This window comes from Cryptomeria japonica, chromosome 8, assembly GCF_030272615.1.
Source record: "Cryptomeria japonica chromosome 8, Sugi_1.0, whole genome shotgun sequence".
In the NCBI taxonomy this organism is placed as follows: domain Eukaryota; kingdom Viridiplantae; phylum Streptophyta; class Pinopsida; order Cupressales; family Cupressaceae; genus Cryptomeria; species Cryptomeria japonica.
The window spans coordinates 99,644,358-99,670,816 of record NC_081412.1 but is presented as its reverse complement, the minus strand read 5'-3'; the positions used below and the strand labels follow the sequence as shown (position 1 = coordinate 99,670,816).

At 36.8% G+C, this 26,459-nt stretch overlaps 1 long non-coding RNA gene across 12 annotated transcripts in view; it reads left to right on the top strand.

Annotated features, from left to right (window-relative positions):
• The window catches only part of LOC131063806 (uncharacterized), a 54,224-nt gene that overhangs the window by 5,000 nt on the left and 22,765 nt on the right, over positions 1-26,459 (top strand). For 10 of the 12 annotated variants that reach the window (XR_009111150.2, XR_009111153.2, XR_009111159.2 and 7 more), the window contains 7 exons: positions 1,255-1,316; positions 1,436-1,639; positions 1,724-1,834; positions 1,951-2,090; positions 2,195-2,285; positions 2,441-2,640; positions 3,911-26,459. The exon at positions 3,911-26,459 is cut by the window's right edge and continues 16,051 nt beyond it. This is a non-coding gene — a long non-coding RNA (uncharacterized LOC131063806). The remainder of the gene's footprint in view (positions 1-1,254; positions 1,317-1,435; positions 1,640-1,723; positions 1,835-1,950; positions 2,091-2,194; positions 2,286-2,440; positions 2,641-3,910) is intronic. The other 2 variants (XR_009111152.2, XR_009111151.2) reach the window with 1 other exon arrangement.

Below are 26,459 nucleotides of genomic sequence, written 5' to 3'. Positions count from 1 at the left end.
TATTAATGAACTAAGAGCTTCCCTGAATGATTTCAAATTTTACCATTCGTGTCAAGAAAATAGCCGCAAGTGCTCACTTGGAATCATCTTACATTTATAGAGCCTCTTTGTCTTCAACAATTAAATATCCTTTTACTTTGCTTTCTTGGCCCTGCACAAGTGTGCAATAAGCCTTGAGATTAGAGCATTTTACTTGCTGTTCCATAACACCTCCCATTCTTCCTAGAAGCCTTAGATTCTTGATTAAATATTGTGAACACAAACAAATTTGAGTTGCGAAATAGTAATGGAAACTCCCAAGTTTTTATCCTGGAAGCACCACGATGGAAAAACCAAAATGAGTGGTAATGACAAATGCCTTGGTACCTTGTTCTATTACTTTGGAAGAAGTACAAGTAGTGTGTGTAGCAATATCTACTCTCTACTTTCTGTCAATCTCCTTATAATTATGAATAACAGAGTTTCCTCACTTTTTACAATATTTCCAAATCCTCCATGATCCAAGCAGTTATTTCAACCTCCTTTTATGAATTCTTTTAAAGTTGCTAGAAGGTTCTCTAGCTGTAAAGTAATCTTTCTGTTGCTGGGGATGAAATGGTGTCCAAACATTTCTCTTTCTGGATTAACATAGTCAGGGGTCACTACTGCAGTTGTTGATCTGACCTGGAAGCTGCTGTGGTTGCATTATCGACAGACACTGCCATGGCCGCAGTCCTGTTCTTCTGGTCTGTTATTTCTGATTCTCATGGAATCCTCTGTTTGAGCTCTTGAATCCTTTGGAATCTTGGATCAATGCCTTTCAACTTACATTATTTTGTGCAAATAAAAACAATTTTGTTTTGATTTTATGTACCAAACTAAATATTTTAAAATGCAGACCTGTTATACTTTGAATTAAGATTTCTATAACACAAATATTGATCAATTTTAGTTTTAATTTTTAATTGGTTCAAAACTACCCAAAAGTACCCAAAACCAGCCACATCCTTGTAATCTCAGTGTCATCTCTGTTGCTAAGTTATTGGCAGCAAGTTATTTTCTTTGTTCTCCAAAATCTGTAATCAATTCTTAATGTCAAAAGAAATTCTGAATTTGCAAAGAATGTTCACAAGATTGGGATTTTTTTAAATTAAGTTCTTGTTATATTTGTTTATCTAGATTCCTTTCTTTCAATGAGACAACTGTAACTTTATCATACTTAATAGCTCATGTTAATACAATTTGAATGTTATGCTATTGGTTCTTGGATTCCAGGATTGAAAATTCTGCTGTTAAATCTTGCTGATTCTTTTCAGCAAAATGGCCTATCTATTATGGTCAGCTCTCTGGGTCCAACTTTGTTAGAGATGGGTTGCATTTTTTTTCAAAATTTTTGAAAGTCTTCTAATGCTCAGCATGCACATCTATTAAATGATGTGTGTTCTGGTTCTGTCAGAGTAGAAAGGCACTTACTGGGAAGAGAATACAGGTTTTTGAATTTGTTGGTAAAGAGACTATAGATCTGCTAGCCACAGATACAGGTATTGATATTGAAAAAGATGACTGGGAGATTGAGCAAGGTGAAACTGAGGAATAATGCTCAGAAGAAGCCACTTTTGGTCGATGCTTCTACATTTATGGAGGTCCTTAGCAGCTGGAGGTAATTTGCTACCATACTATGGCTTTTTCTAAAACTGCAATTGAGTACTGTGTAAGGATCTGAAAAAATTCAATTTATTTTCAGAAGCTGGAAACTTTGTCAAATCATTATGAATTACTATGGAGTAGAACAAGAACAAGACTTCTGGGGGAAGATAAAGCTGCTTTTGATAGAATGCTCAAGCAGATGCAACAGGTATTTACATTAAGCAATAAAAGTGATGGAGGAAATTTTGAATTTGAGTAGGTTAAAAATGTTGAAAGTGGAGAAACAGGCAACATAAATGAGATGAAATTTTTTTGTGATGAAAGTGCCAGCAAAGCAGCTGAGATGGAGAGAATTTTAAGTTTGATAAGGGTAAAAATGTTGACAGTGGAGAAACAGGCAACGGAAATTAGATGAAAATTCATTGTGATGCAAGTGTCAGCAAAGCAGCTGAGATGGCAGTAGGGTATACCTTAAAATAGTCTTATCAGTTTTTTATGTTTATTTTTTGTAATAAAGTCTCTATACAGTCTGAAGACCTTAAACATGAGTGATTATTGCATTTTGCAGCTTTACGGCCACATTTGGGGAGCTTTCTCTCAATGAAATAGTCTAAAAAACAGCTGATCATCTTGAGGCTATTAGATCTGAAGGAGTGCATGTAAGGGAAAACATTTGTGAATTTATTTACTAAAAGATGAATGCAAAAGTAAGAAAGTTTGTGAATTTTATTATAAATTTATTGGCACTTTTGAAATCTACATTAAGAGCCTAATGCTGTTTCTGAAATAACTTTATTATGCTTCATTCTGGCAGAGGCTTTTAGAGTTGAGCTATCTTGGAGCATCTCAGCTCCTCTTGACAAAAACTCAAATGCACCAGGTGACAAAGTAATGGATGGGTATTCTCTTATAATTGGATGATCAGATGATTATTTTTTAAAGCCAAAGCTTGTCAGATCCAAAGCACAGTCCATGGCCAGTGGTAATGAGGCTGCTTCAAACAGTTTTAAACAGGTACGCTGAAGTACATTCATAGTTTTACTTTAAGGAAAGTGTTTGTTTCCCACCATAAATGCATTTAAAAATGTAAAAAACTCTCAATAACTCAACTTATCAAATTTTGCAATGCATGCATGTGATATTCCACAAGATCTCTTTTGTACGAATTTTATATGCATATCATTGGGAATCTTGTAGTAAGTGGTTTCCAAGGGATTTTCTAAGTGTTTTGTCTTTTAACTACAGTTCAATACAAAAGAACTCAATTGTCAATCTCTCACAGCGATGCCTATCCTCGAATGTCATAATTTATTAAAGGTTGCATAGGTTTAGAAGAAGCCTTTTCATTGGTATATATTATTTGTCCATGTCTTGACATACATAGGTAGGTGCATCCATCCAATGCTTGAGCAGAGTCATAGGAATAGATAGCAGACTTGGTGAGTACTTGCCAACTTTTTCTCATGCTGAGTAATTGCATAAAAAAATCACCAGAAATACTCCCTGAATTTTTGGCAAGTATTGGCTAAGAAATTAGCGACTACTTGCCAAAAAGTTGACTAGTCCATGTGGAAATCTCACTGCTGGCACACATAAAGCGTATCAGGTAAAAAACAGACTAAAAAACACCCAAAAAACAATAATGTCCCCTTCCTAACTAGCCCTAGAATTTTCCCTAAAATCACAGTTGCAACAAATTAGGGTTAGAGTTATGTGTTACCAAATAAACATCTCTTTAATGATGCGATCTTGGATTTGAATCCTGCAATCACAATGCTAACAACATATGCAAATATACACATATATATGTTTAATAATTAGGGCTAGGCAATTATATCATATTCATAGATTATCAATAATGCAAGTATATTAGGGTTTGGGAGAAGAGACATGATGGGTCTGCCTGAAGCCATTTCTATACCAAGCCCAAGTGTGGATGTATACCACAGCCCTCTTGCTTACTTTGCGGCTTGTACATGCTTTGCCAACCATGTCTTGTATCCGTACAGATATTTGCCATCTTGTGGAGTCAACGAGAGGTTGTAAGGGGGTTCCTTGACTCTGTAAGTGCCCTCTTTGTCTTAGGTCGCTATAGTCCTTGTAGGAGGGCCTACTTACCCTTATCTTATACCTCAAACCTTCTCCCAAAAGGTGGATTTCAGACAGTATGCATTTCTATGAATGGAATATATGCTGTTATAGTGTTTTTTGAATCTAATGAAGTCATTCGTTTGTTGTGCTGAACTATGCATTAAAGAAGGTTGGTGCTTGTTATCGTGGACAGAAAAATGCTGCTCAGGTGAAGAATACACAAAGAATGGATTGGAAAGTAAAGGACTGTTCAGTGATTTAAAACATACTGTAAGTATTTTTCTAATCTAAATTAACCATTGGATCTGGTCTGAAATCTTTAAAAAATTTAATGTTTTCCAATTATTTTTGCATGATGGGTTAGTTTTTTAAATATTTGGTGATTTGTTGACGTTTGCAGATTTTTTTAGTTATATTGAATCTTTTTAAAACAAAAACGCTTGAGAAAATAGATTTTCTTCCGTGTGGACCAATTTTAAAATATGTTTTTTGCAATTTTTTTGAAATCATCATTAAAATCATATCTCTATTCCTGAAATTACTATTATGTGTCGGACTCCTCTATGCTGAATGTTAGTTTATCTAGAATATATGGGTTTCTGAATGTAATTTAGAGGAACTTGGAATAGTAACTAAAAATCATTTTTAAAGTTGAAGAAATTATTTTGCTCAAAACATAGTTTAAATGATCTGAAAACTAATACTATATATCGAAGAAGATCCCACATCGATATAGTATGCTTCAACCGATACTAAATTCATTTTACGAGAACATTAAAGTGACACCTATTGAAAGGATTATATATGATATGGTATTTCCATAGTCTACAGAAATGATTTCAAGTGCTTTTGGTAATAAATGTAGGGATTTTCTAGGGCAAGTTGTTAGCCTGGATGTGGCTGGCTGCCCTCTTGGAGTCAACCCAATTATGGGTATTAAAAAAGTGCTCCCCTTTGAGAAGTGCTCCCTTGCTAGGGTTGCAAATAAAGTAAATGAAAATTCTTTTGCTAGAGCAGACCTCATTAAGTTTTTCTTTTGCTAGAAAAGACCTCATTAAGTTGGGCACACCCTTCTTGGACAAAGAAATAAAAAAGACAATAAATATAATGCTCCTCAGTTCACCAACATGAAGGAAAGCAACCGCTGATGAAGGGGTACAATTTGCATATGTAAAGAGATCATTTGGGATTCACATTATCAAGAATTCATTTATTATATTCCCATCAAGAGCAGATTCTAAGGTGAATTATTGCAGACCTTATGAGCAAATTTTAAGGTGATTTATTGCAGACCCATGAGCAAAAACTATTGAAGATTCCAAACAGGTTTAAAGAAGCATTTTTGAGCAGATTTGTGGAGGGGAGGTAGTTCTGATTCAAGAAGAAGATCAAGTACTTATCATATCATTCTTTTATTGCGTTGGTGCCTCATACTCAAGGAGATCGATGTCTCTTGCTGCGTTGGTGCTCAGTTGTGGGGAATGGCGTCTCCAATGGGTTGGTACCCACAAAGATTGTAAGAACTTTCTAATACAAAAATAATATGTTGCCGTAGTTTTATCTTGCAAGGGTTTCCATTCAAATTGTGTTCTTCTTGCCCTCTTGCTTGCGAGATCTTGCATTTGTGGATAATTGTATTGCAATATTGCTTTTGTAATTGTTTATGTTTTTAAAAGTAAAAGTTTGTTGTTATACTAATTCACTCCACTCTCAGTATAATTGAGTGTTCTTCAATTGGTCTCATAGCGGGTTCATTCAGATATAGCCTAATTGCTTGAAGGTAGATTTCTAAGAGCACTTATGTTTGAACAAGAAGGATACATATTCTTGTCAAACAAGGCACCATTCTTTGATGGGACAAATTATGCCTTTTTGAAGCATATGGATGGAAACCTACTTGAATGCCCTAGGATATGATATTTGGCAATTGGTTTCCAAACTAATGGCACTACCATAGAATAGTAGGGACCCCTCTGTTTGATCTCTATTAGTAGGCAGGCATGTTACGTATATAATAATCGGGCCCCTACAATTCTATGGGTTCTTTGCCCTACTATTTTATGGACAAACCTACCAGAATTGTGGGGGAGCAGTGAATGGCTACACACCTTCATTAACTCCCCCAATCAATCATACCAGGAAGAAAGAAAGTGAGGACATTGTAAAAGCCAAGCATGAGATTTTGTGTGGATTATTTGAATAATTGTTTGTGAAGGTATGCATTGTAAATCAGCTAAGGACGTGGGATAAGTGTAAGAATATCTATGAAGGACATTGATCAAGTGAAAAAGGCAAAGCTTCAAACACATTAAGGACATGAAAGCCTCAAGATGGATGAAGAAGAGATTATAGCCTCCTATTTGCTTTGTGTTGATGATATTATAAACACAATAAGAGGTCTTGGTGAAGAAGTTGTTGAAGCCGTAATTGTTCAAAATGTACTAATGTCCTTGCCTTTAAAATTTGATTCCAAAGTTTCAGCAATTGAAGAAATGAAAGATTTAGACAAATTGACAAAGGATGTGTGTGTTGCATGGAATTCTTACTCCCTATGAAATGAAGATTGAAGACAAACCATCAAAAAGGGAGGCCACCTTCAAAGCATCAATGAAGGGAAAGATCTTATAAAGTATGTGAACCAAGTGATAGTTCATGCAATGAAACAGGTGAAGAAGAACTTCACCTCATGGGGAAGCTAAAGAAAGGTTTTAGGAAATATCAAGATAAGTTACCATTTAATTGCTTTGTGGTAGATTAAGACACTTTGCTTCTAAGTGCCCACTATAACCTCTATGTCCTGCCATTGGGCCACCTCGAGGGATGAGTATCCACGTGGGGAGCTATCGCCTGTCTCTTCATCAGACTTGTTGTACTGGCGCCATTCAAGCTCAAAACGCTTGTCCAAAGGAGTGTTCTTGATGTTAGCCCTGGGTTGACTCACTTCTAGTTGGTAGACCGAGAAATCCTCCCTCTTTTTCCTAGGCCAAGAATCTAACTTCATGGCTTCCAACATGGTCTGGGGGATGGGTTTCACGGGATTGTACTTTTGCATGATGGAGTAAAAGCTCAACCACGGGGGTTGTTTTAGCACGGGAAAATCATTGAGACCCACATAGAGATTTGGGTCGTCCACTTGTGGGTTAGTGTGCCCTTCACACGAGCTCTGTGGTTAGTGTTTTATCGCATTCTTTCTTCTAGAAAGGCACCCATCTGGGTCACAACTTAATGTATCATCAATCACTACCAAGCCGAATTGCACCAGCTTAGATGTCAGGGCGTTTTCTACAATGTTTGTTTGAACAAGAGTGATGGGGCCAATAGTTTTGTGGTCCTCTGTAATGGAGATGTCATGCTTCCTTGCCCCTATGACCCTTTCAATTCTCACCAACTGTCTTGCAATTTTGAGGGCGAGGGTCCTTTCGGTGACATAGGTAGGTAGGCGGAAGGGCTCCTCTAAGAAACCATGCACTCGGATAAAGGAAAAATCACTATCTAAGAATCAGTCACAAGGAGGGCGCTCATTGTACATCCAATTCATCTGAACTTGAGAAAAATAGGCAAGTGGTTCAACGGGGATTGAACCGAGGTCTCTAAAGATGAGAGCTAGGAAACAATAGCCAATCACATGTATTGGCTAAAGAAAACCTCATTTTGATGCAGAAACATGTAAACAAGGATTGATGCGAATTTGAAGCACTGAAACTGCTGAAACTCGATTAGCTGCTTGATCATTTCTCTGGCCACGAGGACAAATAAGTCAAAGTGAAAAGACCTCCTCTGCTTCCAACATTTCAACAAGAAGCCCATCATTGCAGGAGTGATCTCTCGGTCATTGTCATGACTGCATAACCATGCAAGAGTGGACGAAATATCCTTGAGGTCATCTTGTCTCAAGTCACCATAAGACAAGGGGAGTCTTGGGAGTCCGATTGATGGACTTCGATTGAGGGCACCATGATAGAATAAGACATCTCTTTTGGTATTCCAATATTCTTCCATGACAGCTTTTGAGAACACCTCCGTCCCTTCGAAAACGGGACAACACATCATGTCCCTTATGGCCTCTAGGGATATTACCATTTTCAGGAAAGAGTTGCTAATTGAACAAGAAACAGGGTCGAACCCGTTGGCACACGCAACCACGAACTCTGGATAGTGCGGAGCCATGGGAACCACAAATTGAGGGGCACCACTATTCTAGAAATTAGCTGCCGTGGACTGAGGCTTTGCCCTGTAATGAATCATTCTCCTGCATGCGACCTCTTCGAGGTTCTTGGGCTGTTTATGCAGCTCGGGCTCAACCACACTGTCAAGAGAATCTATCACTGCAGATGCGTTGCGGGTAACTGACTTAGACTTGGCCTTAGTCCTCGGATATTCCGGCTTGAGCGGAATGGATGGCGTGAGAAGAATAAGAGAGTTCGCCGAAAACGTCCACCCATAATCTTTCTTGAACAAAACCAGAGGGAGTCGCTTCTGCTTCCATTTTCTTCAAGAGAACTTTCCTCTCAACTCTCCAAAAGTTTTTTGGGTGCTTTAGGTTGCAAATGAGCAATAAGATGGATGTCTGGCGACCTTCCTCTTTTAATGCACTACATGCCTAGATCTTCGCGAAAGAAGGTATTTAATGACGAGCGTCCATTTGCATGTATGCCAATTCATTTTCTAGTGGTAATTAATCTTGAGGAGGACGAGCGCCGCCATCTATGTTTCCCAAGAGAAAACCTACTCAGTCCGTCGTTAATCGGAGCCACTTGAGAGGATTTGCTTGTTCGGACGGATCTCCCCCTTAATGAAGAATAACAACAACCAATAGGGCTCGCACAAATTAAAAGTCCTGCGGAGATTATGGTTTAAATACGATGTACCTATACATACGCGTGGCATCTAAGGACATCGCCTCTTTCTTTGAGGTACCAAGCAGGACGTTTGCCAACTCCGAATCAAACTTTGCCTACTTGTGTGAATTGATGAGGAATGACAGATGTGTCAGAAATTGGGAGCATTGGTATTTTTCATCAATTGTCACCTAGAGCTGAGAATTCGTTATAAATGTCTTTTCAAACATTCCTTTACACAGTATCAGCTTCAACGACGAAGCTTCTTGAGGAAATGGATACCCCTGTTAGGCTCGTCAGTAGTAAGGCTCAGGTCGCTTTCCTCGGAAATATTTCAGACAGAAGGCTGCAAAGGATGACAAGGTAGAAGAATCTCTTGATCATTGCTGCCATCAAATGGTTGCTTGGTGAGGACTTCATAGATGACGTGGACAAATACCGTGTAAACATGGACATTTGTTCGTGTTTCGTGGCTTCACTGCTAGATTCTGGGATGACTGGGCTTCGGACCTCATAGCTCACTAAAGCACTTTTCTCCCGTGATTATTTGGGGGGTTTGGAGGATGTTGTGGCATACCACATCCCTTTCAGAGGCCTAGCTCTGGCGTTGGATTTGAGGCGTTTCATCACTTCTGGTGAGGAGGTGACTTGGCACTCGCTTATTGGCGGTTTGAGAACAATGACGTCGTCATCTCATCGCTTTCGAGCGAAGCTTGCTACAAAGTATCTCCTCCGGATCCACTTGACAGTTCTTGTTCCGGATGGCATCGAATGGTACACTGACTTCAGGGATTACATATCCCCACAGGTCCTGACGCCGCATGTCCAACCCAATCTGGTTCTCGTGTCCATATCTCAGGAGCCTGGCAACGTTTTCGATCACAAGTGGTCAGAGGGGGAAGATACTGCAGATGATGCTGGCGACTCTGATTTCCAGATTGAGGATGATGAAGATGAAGAGGATCCTTGAGGAAATGGCATCCTGCCTTTGAAAAATTCATCTTGCTTCTTGATGTTAAAAATTAGGCTGGAGGCCTACTGATGAATTATAAAAATACTCATAACATAATGATTTTCTTTTTGCTTAATTATGGCATATCTTGTGATTTTCACTTTGCTTCGGGAATGCATGAGGAAAAATAAATAAATAAATAAAGCACACGAAGAAACATATTTACATTATGTACATATAAGGAAAAAAATTCACTAATGGAAAGGCTTAAGGTGGAATCCGTTAACCGGGATTCCGAGAGAAAATCCCTGCATATCTTTGAGATCAAAGGCATTGAAACCTTTGCAATTCGTAATGCAGAAGGGCCCCTCCTAGAGACCATCAAATTTGTCATGCTGACCGGGTTTGGCTGCCCTCTCATTGTACTTCAAAACGAGGCCGCCTTGTTTGAAACCTGGGTCAGAACTTTTCTTCTTATCAAACCACCTTTTGATGGTTTGCTGGCGGTTCTAAAGGGACGAAAATGCTGCTTCCCTTGCTTCTTCTAGTTCCATAATTTTCGCCAGTTTTGAAGATCAAATTTCTTAGGTCATACAAAGGAGAATTCAACTCCAGGCATGGGACAAGGAGACAATTTTTAGTTGGAAGAACTTGACAACAAAATGGGGATGTGGAAAGAAAGAATCGAATAGTTCAAAATGGCTATATCCATGTTAAATGAGTCAAATTTATTTGACACTTTTTGGAGAGATGTAGTTTGTGTGGTAGTCTATATTTTGAATCGTGCACAAATGAGAGTAAATGATAGCAAACACCATATTAGTTATGGAAAGGAAGGCCTGCAACAGTGAAGTATGTCAAGGTGTTTGCAAGCACATATTACATAAGGAGAGTTGAAGACGATCTAGGAAAGTTTGATTCTAGAGCCGATGAAGGAATATTCGTAGGCTACTCAACAAGAAGTAAAGCATATAATGCTATGATATTTGGCACACAAGGTTGTTGAAATTGCAAATGCGAAAGTAGATGAAGGAAGATACTATGAAGGAGTTCAAGATGGTCTTCAAAATTTGGAAGTTTGCAAAGAAGAGGAAACAAAGGAAGAAACTAAGAAAGAGATTGTTGAGCAAAGGGACCCAAAGACACCACCAACAAAACCACTCAAGACCCCATCCAAATTTGCCTAAAAGAATCATTTAAAAGACTTGATCATTGGAAACAAAGATATAGAGATTTAGACAAGGAGGTTATTTACTAGCACATCAAAACATGCTAATCTATGCTTTCTCTTAAAAATAGAACCAAGGGACTCTACAAAAGCTAGGACAAGAATGCTATGGAATGGGAACTAGATCTAATTGAGAAGAATGAAACTTGGGAACTTGTCCCAAGACCTAAGGATAAGAATGTGATTGGCACTAAATTGAATTAGGATGGCCAAGTCATAAGAAACAAAGCAATGCTTGTATGCAAAGGATATGCTCAAGGTAAAGGAATTGATTTCAAACAAACCATTGCCCTTGTTTGTATAATAAGAGATGGATGTGAAATTATGCTTCCTAAATGGAAACTTGGAGGAAGAAGTGTACATTGAACAATTAGGAAGATTTCTCCTATTAGAGAATGAGGATCATGTTTGCAAGCTAGAGAAGGGACTTTATGGAGTAAAACAAGCCCTAAGTGCTTGGTACTCAAGCCTAGACAGGTAATTTAAAGAGCAAGGTCTCAAAAGAGGAATTGCGGATAACAATCTTTATATCAAGAATGAAGGAGATGATTTGTTGATTGTTGTGGTTTATGTGGATGATATCAATTTTGGAGGTAGTAGTGACAAGACGTGCCAAGAGTTTGCCACAAATATTTAGGAGTTTGAAATGTCAATGCTTGGTGAGCTGTCCTTCTTTGCTCGTTGCAAATTTCCCAACCAAATAAGGGAATATTTATTTCACAAACCAAGTATATTAAGGAGATGTTGAAGAAATTCATGATGGATGACTACAATCCTGTGAGCACTCCCATGGTTATAGGATGCAAATTAAGTAAGGATGATGGATCTATTGAGGATAACCAAACTCTATATAGGTCCATGATTGTGAAATTTATTATTGGTGGCACACTTTCAGGCAACAACAAAGGAAACTCATGTGGAAGCTATCAAACAATATTCAAATATCTAAAGGGCACTATAGATTTTAGGTTGTGGTATCTACGAGGTGAAGATTTCACGCTTAAGTTATTACAAATGCAAATTGGGTTGGTAGTGTTAAGTTAAGTACTAGTGGAGGACCATTCTTCCTTGGTAATTGTTGGTAGGAATAGAGTAGCTAAACAGACTTCTAGAAATCATGCCGCATTGGACTTGCGAAGAGTAGTAATTAGAATATAGCAGATAGATTAGGGGTACTAAGCATGGGCCACGTCCCATCTAGTAGGTACAAACATATTGTAAGATAGGATCGCCATTAAAAAGGTGAATATAAGGAAATATACCGAAGGCATAGGGAAAAGATAGAATATACCAAAGGACGATATACAATGGAATGCATATGAATGCATAAGGTGATATAAGGGTGTATCCGATATATGGAATGAATACAATCAATTACTTTTGGGACTCAATCTAATGTGTTATGTGTGGTTGTCTATTTTCCTTAATATGACGGTGTAAGGGGTATTAGACTACAAAATCAGAAACTCATTGGGGTTCAAAACTTTGGTTTGTATCCCCAGATTTCTCCTCTTGTAGACTACAAAATCAGAAACGCATTGGGGTTCAAAACTTTGGTTTTTATCCCCAGATTTCTTGCTAACATTGGTTTTGCAGTTGGGACCTTGGTTAGGTCTTATTGAGAACAATGGGGAAAGTTCTCAAATTTAAACATCACAAGAGGATGGAAATTATGGCAAAGGTAAGGTTAGAGCACACCAGTGAGGGTGTTGTTGAGTGTGCCAATGTGGGTGTTGTCGGAGAGAAGAAAGATAGTGAGGGAAGGGAAGAAAAGACCCTTGAGAGTTATATTTAATGACCAAATAAGGGAAGATGATTACTAAAAACTTTGGAGAAAACTATTCAAGGATATGGAAGATCTAGGAGACTAGGGGGATGTAGTACCACAAAGGCTCCTACCCTACCATAGTCTCTCACAAACCCTAAAAACAAACCAGACTTGTCCACTATTACAATCATTCTAGATGACACATTCATGGAATTTTCACAAACTTCGGAGAAGTTCTTTCCCTTAAATGACATATATTTGAAAGAATTAGTTAATAGAAGTATAAGGAAAATGAGAAAAGAGGGGAAAAGGCAAAGAAGAAAAAGTCATGTTAACAAAGAAGGAAAAGCCATGTCACTACAAACAAAACAATGAAACGTTGCTGCAAGGAATCACAACCCCCTGAACAAGAACAATTCCCACAACCATATAAGAGTAGGAGAATTTTGATAGAAGAAATATTGTTGATAAAAGAAGAAAAGAAAGAAGCAAAGGTGACATAAAAGAGCACTTGGGAAGAAACTTTGGCAAATGAATTCATTTTTATAAAATTAAAATGAGATAAGGGTAGAGAGGAGAAGCTTTGGATAATCCAAATCATCAAGAAAGAGAAAAATCAAAGCCCTCAAATTCCAAGATCCAAACCAGAAAAGAAATAACATAGGATGGAAGCCTTAATTAAGATGCTTGTTTTTGGCCAAGACACTATTGAAGCTGGAGAACATGTGTTCCAATTGGAATCCCTATGGGAGAGGAAAGGTGTGAAAGAAGACAAGGAGAGTGTTGGATGCTATTGAAGCAAGAGAACATGTGTTCCTATTGGAATCCCTATGGGAGAGGAAAGGTGTGAAAGAAGACAGGGAGAGTATTGGATTTTGTGTTTTGTTTAAGGAAAGAAGAGTTAGACAGGTAGTTTGGACAAAGTTAGGGATGATTTTCTAGTAAAATTTGATACTTAGGCTATTATATCAAGAGAAAAATGATAGAATTGGTGCAGAAGGAGAACGAGCCTATTAAGACCTAAAACAAGAGGTTCACAGAAGTATGCCACAAATTGGAATAACCATTGTAAAAAAATATAAAAAATTGAATGCTTCACTTCCAAATTACAGAAAGACAGTTTGGATGGAAGAATCCTCGACTCTTATACAGACTCGAATACCATGGCCTACCAAATATAAGCCTAGCCTTGGAGGAATCTGGAAAAAGTGGAAACTAAAGAAAATTATAGCCAAGGGTAAAAAAAAGAGAAAGTGAAAGAGATATGGTGTACATATTGTTCTCTAGAACAACATATTTGAAATGACTGTCCTAAAGCACAAGGGGAAAGAACTGCTATTTCAATACATGTGAAAGTCAAAACCATTAAGGCTAATGCAACATTCTGTGCTATTTGGTGCAAATTGGATACCCACTTGATTGAATGTTGTCCATTTTACCAACCTCCAATCCAAAATTGAGGAACTCATTGCCATCAAGGATGCGATAGTCACAATTGTAGTGCGGATGAAAGCATCGATATAGGATACAAGTAGCCCCACTAAGAGAAAATAGGAATGCTTGTGCCATGTAGAACAACTCAACAATATTGCATTGAGGATAGATGACAATACAACAATAGAGGAGGTAGAGGCCAAGGAAGAAATACCAAAAGGAGGAATGATGCTACATGCTTAACTGTGGAAAGTGGGTCATTATGCATCTAAATGCTGGGATTGGAACAAAAAAAGATGTATCGCTTCTACTGAGATAAAGATCCTGGTTTGTTTAAATGTCAACATACTAGGCATTTCTTCCAAAATGTTGGAACCCCATTAGGGAGTAATGACTTGTACAAAGGACCCTGAATAATCTAGAGAGTGTCAACACAAAGAGCAATACATTGCCAAAGGATGGACATATGGTCCTTCAATACATCCAACAAAGAATACTCTAGAGAGGAACAAGTAATGGAAACAAAGAAGAAGAAGACCAAACCCAAGAAGGAAGCCATTTTCCTCACCAGACAAGGAACTAACATTGAGAGAAATAGACATAAGGAGGTTACAGAAGAATATGAGCCCTCTAGTTTGGGAGGAAGGACGAGCTCTTTCGATCTACTAGCAATCAACAATAAAAAATAATGCACAAAGCTAAACAACATATCATACAACAAGAAGAAGATTAAAGATGTTGATGGATTTGGTCTCCCTAGCATCAACAAAAGACTTAGTAGTAAAATTGAAATAGTTGGGGAAGTATTGGAACAAACGAAATTAGCAACAAATTAATGAACTGTCTAAGGAACATAATTGGAAGAATGGTCCTTTGCTCATCATTGTACATTTAAATGACAATATGTAATATGTAATAGTAGATTTGGTGCAAACTTGAACATCATTTCGACTATCACCTAGGACAAGCTTGGTAGACCTACACTTGTCTAAACACCCATAAATATAAGCCTAGTTGATGGATCCATTATGGAGACGCTAAGGACCATAATTGGAAGAATAGTCCTTTGCTCATCAATGTACATTTAAATGATAATATGGAATATGTAATCGTAGATCTGGTGCAAACTTGAACATCATTTTGACTGTATGCCTAGCTTTCTGCTTTTTAAAATCATTACCAATGAAGGAGAATATTGTTTGGGATGAGAACTTATCCATAGGGAAGCAAAAAGCCCACTTGGATTTGTAAGGGTAATGGAACAGAAGTCCCAAATTTTTCTTAAGCATTTAACCATGAAGAGCTGATAGATTGGGTAGGTGTGTTGGGAGGCCATTTTGATGTGGAAGAAATTTAAGACCCATCGATAGTAAATTTGGCATAGACAAAACTCAAAGGGCATGTTGCACTTTGGTGGAGGAATTGCATGCAGGGGTTGATATTATGCTCTAATACCATGTAGAAGCCAACGTTCAACTATAGGAGCCAAGAATCGTCTACAAGCAAAACACTTGTCGCACAAAAGAGATCAAGCACAGAATGTATGCTACATAACAAGCAAAGAATTTTGGATTATTGCACAAAGAATGATTTAAGATAACATTGGAGGTACAATTACAATGAATGAATGAATCCTTATATTGGAGGTAAATTTCCGACGACAATTGGAGGTACAATTTCAATGAATGAATGAATCCTTATAAAAGATGAATGAAACCCTAGGTGCAAACCCTGATGTTAATATTAGAACTAAAGCAAAATAACGCCCTGTTGCACTAAATCAATGGGATCTATGCATTAGTCAATTTCAATTTTAATATTAGAACTAAAGCAAAATAACGCCCCGTTGCACTAAATCAATGGGATGTATGCATTAGTCAATTCCAATTTGATAAGGCACAACATAAGATGAGGATGATTGAGATGGGATCTCAATGTTAGGAGTAGGAACATGAAGATAGGCGTTCGTTCCAACCGAACATATAATACCTTTGATATACTCAAGCTACTCTTTAGTATCGCCATCAAAGGGTATGAAATCTGCATGTGCAAGGGGAAGAAGACAATATGTTTCTTGTTTAGATATTTGGACTGAATTTCCAATGATAATTGATGAAGATTTGGTCAAGATTGTATAGTGAAGAATTCATGATAGCTTTAATGGCTATTACTGGTTTTTGTTCGAATGGAACTGTGCTTGTGAAGAGGTCAGTAGGAAACAAAGAAGTTTAAGCTTTGATAGACGTAATTGGAGATCAAAGAGCTCTATAAATTGACACCATTACAAACCCTTTGGTAAGATATGTTGCTATGGGTATAATATTTACCTTCGAAACAAAGAAGGTTCTACAATAGCTATTTCAGTATATGTTGCTTATCATATGGCTAAGACATCAATGAACTATAATTTGTGTTGAGCAATCTTGATTGACTAAGAATGATGGTTATCCTTTTCATTTGAGATCATTGATTGTATGCCTAGCTTTCTACTTTTTAAATTCATTACCAATCAAGGAGAATATTGCTCGGGATGAGAACTTACCCATAGGGAAGCAAAAATGCCACTGGATTTGTAAGGGTAATGGAACAAAAGTCGCAATTTTTTCTTAAGCATTTAACCATGAAGAGTTGATAGATTGGGTAGATGTGTTGGAAGGCCATTTTGATGTGGAAGAAATTTATGACCCATCGAGAGTAAATTTGGCATAGACAAAACAAAAAGGACATGTTGCACTTCGGTCGAGGAACTGCATGTTGGAGTTGATATTATGTTCTAACACCATGTAGAAGCCAATGATCAACTATAGGATCCAAGAATCATCTGCAAGCAAAACACTTGTCGCACAAAAGAGATAAAGCAAAGATTGTATGCTACATAAGAACGAAAGAATGATTTAAGATATAATATTGGAGTCACAATTACAATGAATGAATGAATCCTTGTAAATGATGAATGAAACCCTAGGTGCAAACCTTGATGTTAAAATTAGAACTATAGCAAAATAACACCCTATTGCACTAAATAAATGGGATCTATGCACGAGTCAATGCCAGTTTGATAAGGCACAACATAAGATGAGGATGATCAAGATCGGATCTCAATGTGAGGAGTAGGAACACAAAGATAGGCGTTCGATCCAACGGAACATATAATACCTTTGATATACTCAAGCTCCTCTTTAGTATTGTCTTCAAAGGGTATAAAATCTGCATGTGCAAGGGGAAGAAGACAATATGTTGCAGGTTTGGATATTTAGAGTGAAATTCCGATGATAATTGATGAATCATTGGTCAAGATTGTATAAAGAAGAATTCGTGATATCTTTAAAGGCTAATACTGGTTTTTGTTCGGATGCAACCGTGCCTTCAGTAGGAAACAAAGAAGTTTAAGCTTTGACAGGTGTAATTGGAGATCAAAGAACTCTATGAATTGACACCATTACAAACCCTTTTGTAAGATATGTTGCTATGGGTATAATATTTACTTTCGAAACAAAGAAGGGTCTACAATTGCTATTTCAGTGTATGTTGCTTATCATATGGCTAAGACACGAACGAACTATGATTTGTGCTGAGCGATGTTGATTGACTAAGAATGATGGTTGTCCTTTTCAATTCGGCAAATTGATTGTATGCCTAGCTTTCTACTTTTTAAATTCATTACCAATGAAGGAGAATATTGCTTGGGATGGGAACTTACCCATAGGGAAGCAAATATGCCACTTGGATTTGTAAGGGTAATGGAACAGAAGTCCCAAATTTTTTCTAAGCATTTAACCACAAAGAGTTGATAGATTGGGTAGATGGGTTGGAAGGCCATTTTAATGTGGAAGAAATTTATGACCCATCGAGAGTGAATTTGGCATAGACAAAACTCAAAGGACATGTTGCACTTTGGTGGAGGAATTGCATGTAGGAGCTGATATTACGCTCTAATACCATGTAGAAGCCAATGATAAACTATAGGAGCCAAAAATCATCTGCAAGCAAAACACCTGTCGCACAAAAGAGATTCAGCAAATAATTTTGAATTATTGCACAAAGAATGATTTAAGATATAATATTGGAGGTACAATTACAATGAATGAACGAATCCTTATAAAAGATGAATGAAACCCTAGGTGCAAACCCTTATGTTAAAATTAGTACTAAAGCAAAATAAAGCCTTGTTGCACTAAATTAATGGGATTTATGCATGAGTCAATGCCAATTTGATAAGGCACAACATAAGGTGAGGATGATTGAGATGGGATCTCAATGTGAGGAGTAGGAACAGGAAGATAGGTGTTCGATCCAACGGAACATGCAATACCTTTGATATACTCAAGCTCCTCTTTAGTATCGCTATCAAAGGGTATGAAATCTGCATGTGCAAGGGTAAGAAAACAATATGTTTTTTAGGTTTGGATAATTCAAGTGAATTTCCGATGATAATTGATGAAGAATTGCTGAAGATTGTATAAAGAAGAAACCATGATAGCTTTAAAGGCCATTACTGGTTTTTGTTCGGATGGAACCGTGCCTGTGAAGAGGTCAGTAGGAAACAAAGAAGTTTAAGCTTTGATAGGCGTAATTGGAGATCAAAGAGCTCTTGATGAAGAATTGCTGAAGATTGTATAAAGAAGAAATCATGATAGCTTTAAAGGCCATTACTGGTTTTTGTTCGGATGGAACCGTGCGTGTGAAGAGGTCAGTAGGAAACAAAGAAGTTTAAGCTTTGATAGGCGTAATTGGAGATCAAAGACCTCTATGAATTGACAACATTACAAAACCTCTGGAAAGATATGTTGCTATGGGTATAATATTTTCCTTCGAAACAAAGAAGGTTCTACAATTGCTATTTCAGTGTATGTCACTTATCATATGGCTAAGACATGAATGAACTATGATTTGTGCTGAGCAATCTTGATTGACTAAGAATGATTGTTATCCTTTTCATTTCGGATCATTTATTGTATGCTTAGCTTTATACTTTTTAAATTCATTACCAATGAAGGAGAATATTGCTTGGGATAAGAACTTACCCATAGGGAAGCAAAAATGCCACTTGGATTTGTAAGGGTAATGGAACAGAAGTCCCAATTTTTTCTTAATCATAAAACCATGAATAGCTAATAGATTGGGTAGATGTGTTAGAAGGCCATTTTGATGTGGAAGAAATTTATGACTCATCGAGAGTAAATTTGGCATATACAAAACTCAAAGGACATGTTGTACTTTGGTGGAGGAATTACATGTAGGAGCTGATATTATGTTCTAATACCATGTAGAAGCCAATGATCAACTATAGGATCCAAGAATCATCTTCAAGCAAAAACCTGTTGCACAAAAGAGATCAAGCAAACATTGTATGCTACATAACAACCAAAGCAGTTTAGATTATTGCTCAAAGAATGATTTAAGATATAATATTGGAGGTACAATTACAATGAATAGAATGAAACCCTAGGTGCAAACCTTGATTTTAAAATTAGAACTAAAGCAAAATAACGCCCTGTTGCACTAAATCAATGGGATCTATGCATATGAGTCCATGCCAATTTGATAAGGCACAACATAAGATGAGGATGATTGAGATGGGATCTCAATGTGAGGAGTAGGAACACAAAGATAGGTGTTGGATCAAACAAAACAAATGATACCTTTGATATGCTCAAGCTACTGTTTAGTATCGTCATCAATGGGTATGAAATCTGCATGTGCAAGGGGAAGAATACAAAATGTTGCAGGTTTGGATATTTGGAGTGAATTTCTGATGATAATTGATGAAGAATTGGTCAAGATTGTATAAAGAAGAATTCATGATAGCTTTAATGGCTATTACTGGTTTTTGTTCCGATGGAACCATGCCTGTGAAGAGGTTAGTAGGAAAGAAAGAAGTTTAAGCTTTGATAGGCGTAATTGGAGACCAAAGAGCTCTATAAATTGTCACCAGTACAAACCCTCTGGTAAGATATGTTGCTATGGGTATAATATTTACCTTCGAAACCAAGAAGGTTCTGCAATTGCTATTTCAGTGTATGTTGCTTATCATATGGCTAAGACATGAATGAACTATGATTTGTGCTGAGCAATCTTGATTGACTAAGAATGATGGTTATCCTTTTCATTTCGGATCATTCATTGTATGCCTAGCTTTCTACTTATTAAATTCATTACCAATGAAGAAGAATATTGCTAGGGATGAGAACTTACCCATAGGGAAGCAAAAATGCCACTTGGATTTGTAAGGGTAATGGAAGAGAAGTCCCAAATTTTTTTTAAGCTTTTAACCATGAAGAGCTGATGGATTTGGTAGATGTGTTGGAAGGCCATTTTGATGTGGAATAAATTTATGTCCCATCGAGAGTGAATTTGGCTTAGACTAAACTTAAAGGACATGTTGCACTTTGGTGGAGGGAATTGCATGTAGGAGCTGATATTACGCTCTAATACCATGTAGAGGCCAATGATCAACTATAGTAGCCAAGAATTATTTGCAAGCAATACGCCTGTGGCACAAAGGAGATCAAGCAAAGATTGTATGCTACATAACAACCAAAGAATTTTGGATTATTGCACAATGAATGATTTAAGATATAATATTGGAGGTACAATTACAATGAATGAATGAATCCTTGTAAAAGATGAATGAAACCCTAGGTGCTAAACCCTTTATGTTAAAATTAGAACTAAAGCAAAATAACGCCTTGTTGCACTAAATCAATGGGATCTATGCATGAGTCGATGCCAATTTGATAAGGCACAACATAAGATGAGGATGATTGAGATGGGAACTCAATGTGAGGTGTAGGAACAAGAAGATAGGTGTTTGATCCAACGGAACATTCAATATCTTTGATATACTCAAGCTCCTCTCTATTATCGTCATCAAAGGGTATGAAATCTGCGTGTGCAAGGGGAAGAAGACAGTATGTTGCAGGTTTGGATATTTGGAGTAAATTTCTAACGATAATTGATGAAGAATTGGTCAAGATTGTATAAAGAAGAAATTATGATAGCTTTAAAGGCTATTACTGGTTTTTCTATCGGATGTAACCGTGCCTTTGAAGAGGTTAGTAGGAAACAAAGAAGTTTAAGCTTTGATAGGCGTAATTGCCAATTGGAGATCAAAGAGCTCAATGAATTGACACCATTACAAACCCTTTAGTAAGATATGTTGTTGAGCAATCTTGATTGACTAAGAATGATGGTTATCATTTTTATTTCGGTTCATTTATTGTATGCCTAGCTTTCTACTTTTTAAATTCATTACCAATGAAGGAGAATATTGCTTGGGATGAGAACTTACCCATAGGGAAGCAAAAATGCGACTTGGATTTGTAAGGGTCATGGAAGAGAAGTACCAAATTTTTCTTAATCATTTAACCATGAATAGCTGATAGATTGGGTGGATGTGTTGGAAGGCCATTTTGATGTGGAAGAAATTTAGGACCCATCGAGAGTAAATTTGGCATAGACAAAACTCAAAGGACATGTTGCACTTTGGTGGAGGAATTGCATTTAGGAGCTGATATTATGTTCTAATACCATGTAGAAGCCAATGATCAACTATAGGATCCAGGAATCATGTGCAAACAAAACTCGTGTCGCACAAAAGAGATCAAGCAAAGATTGCGAGCTACATAACAACAAAAGAATTTTGGATTAATGCACAAAGAATGATTTAAGATATAATATTGAAGGTACAATTACAATGAATGGCTGAATCCTTATAAAAGATGAATGAAACCCTAGGTGCAAACCCTGATGTTAAAATTAGAACTGAAGCAAAATAACGTCCGGTTGAAATAAATCTATGGGATCTATGAACGAGTCGATGCCAATTTGATAAGGCACAACATAAGATGAAGATGATTGAGATGGGATCTAAATTTGAAGAGTAGGAACACGAAGATAGGCGTTCAATCCAACGGAACATATAATACCTTTGATATACTCAAGCTCTTGTTTAGTATCGTCACCAAAGGGTATGAAATCTTAATGTGCAAGGGGAAGAAGATAACATGTTGGAGGTTTGGATATTTGGAGTGAATTTTCGATGATAATTGATGAAGAATTGGTCAAGATTGTATAAAGAAGAATTCATGATATCTTTAATGGCTCTTACTGGTTTTTGTTCGGATGGAACTGTGCTTGTGAAGAGGTCAGTAGGAAACAAAGAAGTTAAAGCGTTGATAGGCGTAATTGGTGATCAAAGAGCTCTATAAATTGACATCATTACAAACCCTATGATAAGATTTGTTGTTATTGGTATAATATTTACCTTCGAAACAAAGAAGGTTCTACAATTGCTATTTCAGTGTATGTTGCGAATCATATGGCTAACACATGAATGAACTATAATTTCTGCTAAGCAATCTTGATTGACTAAGAATGATGGTTATCCTTTTCATTTGGTATCATTTAATGTATGCATAGCTTTCTACTTTTTAAATTTATTACCAATGAAGGATAATATTGCTAGGGATGAGAACTTACCCATAGGGAAGCAAAAGTGCCACTTAGATTTTGTAAGGGTAATGGAACAAAAGTCCCAGTTTTTTCTTTTGTATTTAACCATGAAGAGCTGATAGATTGGGTGGATGTGTTGGAAGGCCATTTTGTTGTGGAAGAAATTTATGACCCATCGAGAGTAAATTTGGCATAGACAAACCTCAGAGGACATGTTGCACTTTGGTTGAGGAATTTCATGTAGGAGCTGATATGATGTTCTAATACCATGTAGAAGCCAATGATCAACTATAGGATCCAAGAATCATCTGTAAGCAAAACACCTGTCGCACAAAAGAGATCAAGCAAAGATTGTATGCTACATAAGAAAGAAAGAATTTTGGATTATTGCTCAAAGAATGATTTAAGATATAATATTGGAGGTACAATTACAATGAATGAATGAATCCTTGTAAAAGATGAATGAAACCATAGGTGCAAACCATGATGTTAAAATTAGAACTATAGCAAAATAATGCCCTGTTGTAATAAATAAATGGGATCTATGCATGAGTCAATGCCAATTTGATAAGGCACAACATAAGATGAGGATGATTGAGATGGCATCTCAATGTGAGGAGTAGGAACTCGAAGATAGGCGTTCGATCCAACGGAACATATAATACCTTTGATATACTCAAGCTCCTCTTTAGTATCGTCATCAAAGGGTATGAAATCTGCATGTGCAAAGGGAAGAACACAATATGTTGCATGGTAGGATATTTGTAGCGAATTTCCAATAATAATTGATGAATCATTGCTCAATATTGTATAAAGAAGAATTCATGATATCTTTAAAGGCTAATACTGGTTTTTGTTCGAATGGAACCGTGCCTCTTAAGAGGTGAACAAGAAACAAAGAAGTTTAAGCTTTGACAGGCATAATTGGAGATCAAAGAGCTCGATGAATTGAAACCATTACAAACCCTCTGGGAAGATATGTTGGTATGGGTATAATATTTACTTTAAAAACAAAGAAGGTTCTACAATTGCTATTTTAGTGTATGTTGCTTATCATATGGCTAAGACATGAATGAACTATGATTTGTGCTGAGCGATCTTGATTGACTAAGAATGATGGTTATCCTATCCATTTTGGATCATTGATTGTATGCCTAGCTTTCTACTTTTTAAATTCATTACCAATGAAGGAGAATATTGCTTGGGATGAGAACTTACCCATAGGGAAGCAAATATGTTGCTTGGATTTGTAAGGGTAATGGACAAGAAGTCCCAAATTTTTCTTAAGCATTTAACCATGAAGAGTTGATAGATTGGCTAGGTGTGTTGGAAGGCCATCTTGATCTAGAAGAAATTTATGACCCATCAAGAGTAAATTTGGCATAGACAAAACTCAAAGGACATGTTGCACTTTGGTGGAGGACTTGCATGTAGGAGCTGATATTATGATCTAATACCATGTAGAAGCCAATGCTCAACTATAGAAGCCAAGAATCATTTGCAAGCAAAACACCTGTCGCACAAAAGAGATCAAGCAAAGAATGAATGCTACATAACAGGCAAAGAATTTTGGATTATTGCACAAAGATTGAATTAAGATATAATATTGGAGGTACAATTACAATGAATGAATGAATCCTTATAAAAGATGAATGAAACCCTAGGTGCAAACCCTGATGTTAAAATTAGAACTAAAGAAAAAAAACGCCTTGTTGCACTAAATCAATGGGATCTATGCATGAGTCAATGCCAATTTGATAAGGCACAACATAAGATGAGGATGATTGAGGTGGGATCTCAATGTGAGGAGTAGGAACATGAAGATAGGTGTTCGATCCAACGAAACATGCAATACCTTTGATATACTCAAGCTCCTCTTTAGTATCGTCATCAAAGGGTATGAAATCTGCATGTCCAAACGGAAGAAGACTATGTTTTTAGGTTTGGATAACTCAAGTGAATTTCTGACGATAATTGATGAAGAATTGGTGAAGATTGTATAAAGAAGAAATCATGATAGCTTTAAAGGCCATTAGTGGTTTTTGTTAGGATGGAAGCATGCCTGTGAAGAGTTCAGCAGGAAACAAAGAAGATTAAGCTTCGATAGGCGTAATTCGAAATCGAAGAGCTCTATGAATTGACAACATTACAAAACGTCTGGAAAGATATGTTGCTATTGGTATAATATTTACCTTCGAAACAAAGAAGGTTCTACAATTGCTATTTCAGTGTATATTGCTTATCATATGGCTAAGACATGAATGAACTATGATTTGTGCTGAGCAATCTTGATTGACTAAGAATGATGGTTATCCTTTTCATTTCAGATCATTTATCTTAGCTTTCTACTTTTTAAATTCATTACCAATGAAGGAGAATATTGCTTGGGATGAGAACTTACCCATAGGGAAGCAAAAATGCCACTCGGATTTGTAAGGTTAATGGAACAGAAGTCCCAAATTATTCTTAATCATTTAACCATGAATAGCTGATAGATTGGGTAGATGTGTTGAAAGGTCATTTTGATGTGGAAGAAATTTATGACCCATCGAGAGTAAATTTGGCATAGACAAAACTCAAAGGACATGTTGCACTTTGGTGGAGGGATTGCATGTAGGAGTTGATATTACGTTCTAATACCATGTAGAAGCCAATGATCAACTATAGGATCCAATCATTTGCAAGCAAAATCGTGTCGCACAAAATAGATCAAGCAAACATTGTATGCTACATAACAACCAAAGAATTTTGAATTATTGCTCAAAGAATGGTTTAAGATATAATATTGGAGGTACAATTACAATGAATGAATGAAACCCTAGGTGTAAACCCTGATGTTAAAATTAGAACTATAGCAAAATAACGCCTTGTTGCACTAAATCAATGGGATATATGCATATGAGTCCATGCCAATTTGATAAGGCACAACATAAGATGAGGATGATTGAAATGGGATCTCAATGTGAGGAGTAGGAACATGAAGATAGGTGCTCGATCAAATGGAACATATAATACCTTTGATATATTCAAGCTCCTCTTTAGTATCTTCATCAAAGGATATGAAATCTGCAGGTGCAAGGGGAAGAAGTCAATATGTTGCAGGTTTGGATATTTGGAGTGAATTTTTGATGATAATTGATGAAGAATTGGTCAAGATTTTATAAAGAAGAATTCCTGATAGCTTTAATGGTTATTACTGGTTTTTGTTCGAATGGAACTGTGCTTGCGAAGAGGTTAGTAGGAAACAAAGAAGTTTAAGCATTGATAGGCGTAATTGAAGATCAGAGAGCTCTTTAAATTGTCACTATTACAAACCCTCTGGTAAGATATGTTGCTATGGGTATAATATTTACCTTCGAAACCAAGAAGGTTCTACAATTGCTATTTTAGTGTATGTTGCTTATCATATGGCTAAGACATGAATGAACTATGATTTGTGCTGAGCAATCTTGATTGACTAAGAATGATGGTTATCCTTTTCATTTTGGATCATTTATTGTATGCCTAGCTTTCTACTTATTAAATTCTTTACCACTGAAGGAGAATATTGCTAGGGATGAGAACTTACCCATAGGGAAGCAAAAATGCCACTTGGATTTTTAAGGGTAAAGGAACAGAAGTCCCAAATTTTTCTTAAGCATTTAAGCATGAAGAGCTGATAGATTTGGTAGATGTGTTGGAAGGTCATTTTGATGTGGAAGAAATTTATGACCCATCGAGAGTGAATTTGGCATAGACAAAACTCAGAGGATATGTTGGACTTTGGTGGAGGAATTGTATGTAGGAGCTGATATTACGCTCTAATACCATGAAGAAGCTAATGATCAACTATAGGAGCCAGGAATTATCTTCAAGCAATATACCTGTGCCACAAAGGAGATCAAGCAAAGATTGTATGCTACATAACAACCAAAGAATTTTGGATTATTGCACAAAGAGTGATTTAAGATAAGAGTGATTTAAGATATAATATTGGAGGTACAATTACAATGAATGAATGATTCCTTGTAAAAGATGAATGAAACCCTAGGTGCAAACCTTGATGTTAAAATTAGAACTATAGCAAAA